Source organism: Lepidochelys kempii, chromosome 23 (assembly GCF_965140265.1).
Source record: "Lepidochelys kempii isolate rLepKem1 chromosome 23, rLepKem1.hap2, whole genome shotgun sequence".
Taxonomy (NCBI): domain Eukaryota; kingdom Metazoa; phylum Chordata; order Testudines; family Cheloniidae; genus Lepidochelys; species Lepidochelys kempii.
The window spans coordinates 10,506,125-10,512,717 of record NC_133278.1 but is presented as its reverse complement, the minus strand read 5'-3'; positions in this window follow the sequence as shown (position 1 = coordinate 10,512,717).

Below are 6,593 nucleotides of genomic sequence, written 5' to 3'. Positions count from 1 at the left end.
TTGGAGCAGGACTGGGACCAATGTTGCTATGTACGCTGAGCTGTGCTGAAGTAATATTCTCCTTACAGACCCTACTTAGCCTTTCTAATGTGTGCAGAACTATCTTTATTGATAATTTTCGCACAGGAAGGAAGGAATAGGTAGTGCTGACCAGGGCCCTTGGGAAGTGCCCCGGGGGTTAAAAAAAGGGATTTTGTCAGATACATATATATATATATATATATATATATATATATAATTAAAAACCTATATGCAAGTTCTTAGCACTAAAAGATTATTGTGGAACAACTCCCATCTTGACTGACACTGGGAACTAAAGTGAGGATTTACAGAACTGAAATCATAAACTGTTACTGCTTGAGCTAACTAGACAGGTACTTAACATGAGAAAAGTAACATCTGTATACCACCTATGAAGTGATCACAACACACACACAGACACACATACACAGGTTGGAATGGGACTGGATTCTCTTTGGAGTCCAGCAATGCTCCTGGATAGACAAAAGGGCACCCTGCAAAGCACGCTAGGCACTGAGTCATAGAATCATAGAAGGCTAGGGTTGGAAGGGACCTCAGGAGGTCATCTAGTCCAACCCCCTGCTTGAAGCAGGACCAATCCCCAATTTTTGCCCCAGATCCCTAAATGGCCCCCTCAAGGATTGAACTCACAACCCTGGGTTTAGCAGGCCAATGCTCAAACCACTGAGCTATCCCTCCCCTCGAGTCCTCTGTAAGTGTGAGTATATGCACTCCAGAGTTCTCCCAACAAAGGAAAATGAAAGATCAGAGCTCAAATGGAGGCCAGCTCTCCTGCAGAACAAAATGGAACTACATATCCACTCCCATTACTGGTTTCAGAGTAACAGCTGTGTTAGTCTGTATTCGCAAAAAGAAAAGGAGTACTTGTGGCACCTTAGAGACTAACCAATTTATTTGAGCATAAGCTTTCGTGAGCTACAGCTCACTTCATAGGATGCATACTGTGGAAAATACAGAAGATGTTTGTTTTTATACACACAAATCATGAAAAAATGGGCGTTTATCACTACTGGATTTGTGCTGGAAATGGCCCACCTTGATTATCATACACATGGTAAGGAGAGTGATCACTTTACGTAAGCTATTACCAGCAGGAGAGTGGGGTGGGGGGAGAGAAAACCTTTTGTAGTGATAAACACCCATTTTTTAATGATTTGTATGTATAAAAACAAACATCTTCTGTATTTTCCACAGTATGCATCCGATGAAGTGAGCTGTAGCTCACGAAAACTTATGCTCAAATAAATTGGTTAGTCTCTAAGGTGCCACAAGTACTTCTTTTCTTTTTACTCCCATTACTGTACTTCTCAATCCTATCGATGCATCTTTCTGTCGATCAGTCTATACACTCTCTAGGCACAGAGAAGTTAAGATCAGAGTGTGCTTTTCACTAGATTTGGAAGGAAGTAAAGGGAAAAAAAGATTTAAAAGAGGGGGAGGGAATAGATAGGCCTGATTCTCTGTTCATATAATCCATAGTTACTCCAGATTTACACCTGTGTGAAAGCAGAATCCGATATAAAAAAGGGTCAAATGTTTCTGGCTTAACTTTCAAAATATTTTATTCCCTTTTAAAAAAGAAATCAGAAACTAACACTATCTCCAGGTACCCTTTGCCACATAAACCAGAAAGGGGATTACTCACACACAGACAAAATGCTAAAAAATAAAGGCTTATTAACTTTCAATGGCATTTGAGTGTCAAGCACCCATAGACCTTATTTAAAATTGCATCCACAGACTGATACAGATACATATACAAAAAGGCTGAACATCCATAATTTTATGTATGAACTGCCTGGAAAACACTGGACATATTTAATTTTTCAATACAAAAGGACAGCATTTATAGACAATCTTTTTGTGTGAGCTTGTGGCAAAACCAATGCATTGCAGGGGAGAACACAATCTTCTTTGTCTTGGCTGATTTGACAACACAGCTCTTTTAAGCATCGTTACTGGTTTATAAAAAAAGCACAATGCTCACACCCCGCTATTAATATAAGGAGCTGTGAGAAAACTCTCCAATACAGAAACAACCTCAAATTCCTCATCTTTCTTCATGTCTGTTGGCTAGTTCACTTTATTCCTGAGATTAATGCCTGAAATAAGGTGAAACATACTATTCTGAGCAAATTCCTTCTTACCTGCAAATGGCAGTAATGTTTCTCTGTCATGCAGTTTCAGACCTGGAAGAATCTAATTTTAATTCTCAAATTCAATCAGCTAGTGAGACTTGTTTTTACCAGATCACTAGGCCAACATTCATCTGAATATCCCTGTAAACATAATGAGTTTTATTTCTGTTTTAGCTAAAATGTCATTTCTTACCTCAATAGCAGAATCCGGGACAGCCATTACAAACTGTACAGGGATTAGGGCTGAGACGAAGCTTTCTCCTGTTACAGATACCTTTTATGGCTATTGAACTTTATTCGTTACTCTTCTGTATTTATCTAGTGTGAGTTTGTGGTTTAACAATCTGCTCAGTGGAATCAGCGTATGGAAGAAATCGTGACAAAGGAGCAACACTATCCCTGCCCCACTTCCTCCAGGGATTAATTGTAGTGTGTTGAAAACTGTGTTTAAATTACAAGCTATCACTTTCAGTTTGCAACGGGTTTGCTGGTCCTGATTGTATGCTAGGTGGCTCTGCAGATAGCTGTGCAATCTGTGTCTTTCAGCAGGCAGTCTACAGAGAGCCAGCCTAGAGCAAGGTGGGGTGAGTTCTGCCTCTCTCTTTTACAGAGCAGCCTGCTCTGTCTCTCTCTGTTTTGCGGTTCTTGTCTGGTAGTGTTCTGGATTCTGAGCAATAAACAGTGTTATGTTGCAACTTTCCAACAATAATATTTTATGTTTTTATCTACTTTCTCTGTGTGTGTGCTATGAACATAACACTAATAACTGGTGATTGGTCTTTTACCAATAGCAAAGTATTACCCTAATCTTGTTACTGGCTCAGATGCTCTTGTCAGTGCCAAAGGTCGGCCCACTCCCCCTCAGACAGGAATAGCAGGTGTACAGCAGCAGCTTAAACCTGCACACCCAGATCCAAAGTGCAGGAGGGTTTGCAGGAGCATATGCGGAAGGGGAGGCTTATAAACCTTAAGCCCTTGGGCACCTTTGCAGAGCGATTCATCATCCAGCCTATAGTTATTCATCAACCAAATATTGCAATAAAACTGAAAACTATTTTCTATGAGACAGAATCAGACAGAACAGAGAGATTTGCTTGGGTCTGTTACACTCACGGATATTCTATAAGGCCAATAGGCAGACTGAAATTCCAGACAAATGTGAGTCTGAATATTAGCGATACTCTTCGTATTATTAATCTGTTTCTGCTCTATTTGAGACTAGCAGGAGCTGTTACGATGTATTATCAGTAGCAGCTTCCTCTCAGTTTTCCTGTTGTTTGTCTAGTTTCTGTCTGTCCTGTTCAGAGGCACACTCAGTGCATCTGAAGCACTATTGTCTTGGCCTGCAGTTTTGGAATTATAGATGGTCACTGATAAGGGGATGTTCCAGAGTCTTTCAGTATTTGGTACTTGAGATTATAATATACTATAATTAATATATTAGTGTCTTGACTCATGATTTTTGCATCACAGTGTTCCTGCCGAGTAACAGGACAAGTTGAATCTTTTTGATCAAAGCAAAATTTAAACAACAAAATAGTTTCAACTAAATCAATATTTCCATGAAAAATATTATTTTGAAAAAAAAATCTTTGGTTATTCCTATGTTCTTAAGTTGGTTTCTGCCACATTTCTCCTTGCTGGTACCTACAGCATGTTAATGGAATCACGGTTATTTGTAGGGCAATAGGCTTTAGCGTGAGAAAGCTCTCCCTCTGTTCAATGACAGCATCACAGAGATAGATCTTGCCCTCCCACTTGGTGTTGCTCTGTGTTCTGACATGTTGCCCTTAAATTTAAGAGGAAAAGTTAATATTTATAGATTGAGCTGCTCTGGAAATAGCAGAAACTCTAGCGCTCCCAGAGTCTAGGCTCCCAACTCTGCAGCAGGGAGCCTGGAAATACAGGGGGCTCTCAAGTTTTCCAGGTTCATTGCTGCAAGTCTGGGAGTCTCGAGGTCCTGGGATAGGCTCCCAGGGTCTGCAACTCTGGGACAGCCAGCCATGCGGGCTGACCTGAGGCTAGAGACCCAGGACTTCTGGGTGAGCTGGAGGTGCAGCCCTTGGGAGTCCCAGAAGCTGCAGAGTGAAACTGAATGAACCAGAAATCCTGAGTTTTGGCCACCTCTGCCTAACACAGTGGAACCCAACAAGTGCTTCTGCAGGGACCAGTTTCCATTCCCAAAGGAGATCAGACAGGTTTTGTCTGTGAGGGACCACTGCCATGCCTGGATGATTTGTCACTTATCCTGTGGACACTGGCTTTTTAGTTCCACCTGCACTGTGCTCTTATCATCCAGAAATGCTGTGTGGCAGGGTTTAATGTTTAACTACGGAATCATCCTGTTTTGCATCCAGGATTTTTCAAATGAGGCTAAGGGAGTTGGGCACCCATGTTCCACCGATTTTCAGTTAGGCCCTTTGAAAATCCCAGCTTAATTTTTCCACAATGTTGTGTGACAACTGTATTAGCTATGGACCCTTGTGTGTCCCAGGAAATTAGCAAGCGAAATTGGGTGAGGTAATATCTTTTGTTAGACCAACTTCTGTTGGTGAGAGAGACAAGCTTTCGATATTACAGAGAGCTCTCCTTCAGTTCTGGGAAACTAGCTCAGAGTGTCACTGCTAAATACAAGGGTGAAAGGAAGGAATAGGTGGGAAAGGCAGCTGGAGGTGGGGTAGGGGGTGTCAGTGGGTTATAGATTGTTGTAATAAGCCATAGATCCAGTGTCTCTAGTCAGTTCATGTTTTTTAGTGTCTAGCAATGTTATGAATTTAAGCTTCCCGGCACATCTTTTGAAAATGTTATGCAGGTTTCCTTTGAGGATTCATAGATTCATAGATTCATAGATATTTAGGTCAGAAGGGACCATTATGATCATCTAGTCTGACCTCCTGCACAATGCAGGCCACAGAATTTCACCCACCACTCCTAAAAAAGACCTCACACCTATATCTGTGCTATTGAAGTCCTCAAATTGTAGTTTGAAGACCTCAAGGAGCAGAGAATCCTCCAGCAAGTGACCCGTGCCCCATGCTACAGAGGAAGGCGAAAAACCTCCAGGGCCTTCCAATCTGCCCTGGAGGAAAATTCCTTCCCGACCCCAAATATGGCGATCAGCTAAACCCTGAGCATATGGGCAAGATTCATCAGCCAGATACTACAGAAAATTCTTTCCCGGGTAACTTGGATCTTACCCCATCTAAAAACCCATCACAGGCCATTAGGCCTATTTACCATGAATATTTAATTACCAAAACCATGTTATCCCATCATACCATCTCCTCCATAAACTTATCGAGTTTAATCTTAAAGCAAGATAGATCTTTTGCCCCCACTACTTCCCTCGGAAGGCTATTCCAAAACTTCACTCCTCTGATGGTTAGAAACCTTCGTCTAATTTCTAATCTAAATTTCCTAGTGGCCAGTTTATATCCATTTGTTCTTGTGTCCACATTGGTACTGAGTTTAAATAATTCCTCTCCCTCTCTGGTATTTATCCCTCTGATATATTTATAGAGAGCAATCATATCTCCCCTCAACCTTCTTTTAGTTAGGCTAAACAAGCCAAGCTTCCTGAGTCTCCTTCATAAGACAAGTTTTCCATTCCTCGGATCATCCTAGTAGCCCTTCTCTGTACCTGTTCCAGTTTGAATTCATCCTTCTTAAACATGGGAGACCAGAACTGCACACAGTATTCCAGGTGAGGTCTCACCAGTGCCTTATATAACGGTACTAAAACCTCCTTATCCCTACTGGAAATACCTCTCCTGATGCATCCCAAGACGACATTAGCTTTTTTCACAGCCATATCACATTGGCAGCTCATAGTCATCCTATGATCAACCAATACTCCAAGGTCCTTTTCCTCCTCCGTTACTTCTAGTTGATGCGTCCCTAGCTTATAACTAAAATTCTTGTTATTAATCCCTAAATGCATGACCTTACACTTCTCACTATTAAATTTCATCCTATTCCTATTACTCCAGTTTACAAGGTCATCCAGATCCTCCTGTAGGGTATCCCTGTCCTTCTCTAAATTAGCAATACCTCCCAGCTTTGTATCATCTGCAAACTTTATTAGCACACTCCCACTTTTTGTGCCCAGGTCAGTAATAAAAAGATTAAATAAGATTGGTCCCAAAACTGATCCTTGAGGAACTCCACTGGTAACTTCCCTCCAACTTGACGGTTCACCTTTCAGTAGGACCCGTTGTAGTCTCCCCTTTAACCAATTCCCTATCCACCTTTCAATTTTCCTATTGATGCCCATCTTATCCAATTTAACAAATAATTCCCCATGTGGCACAGTATCAAACGCCTTACTAAAATCTAAGTAAATTAGATCCACTGCGTTTCCTTTATCTAAAAAATCTGTTACTCTCTCAAAGAAGGAGATCAGGTTGGTTTGGC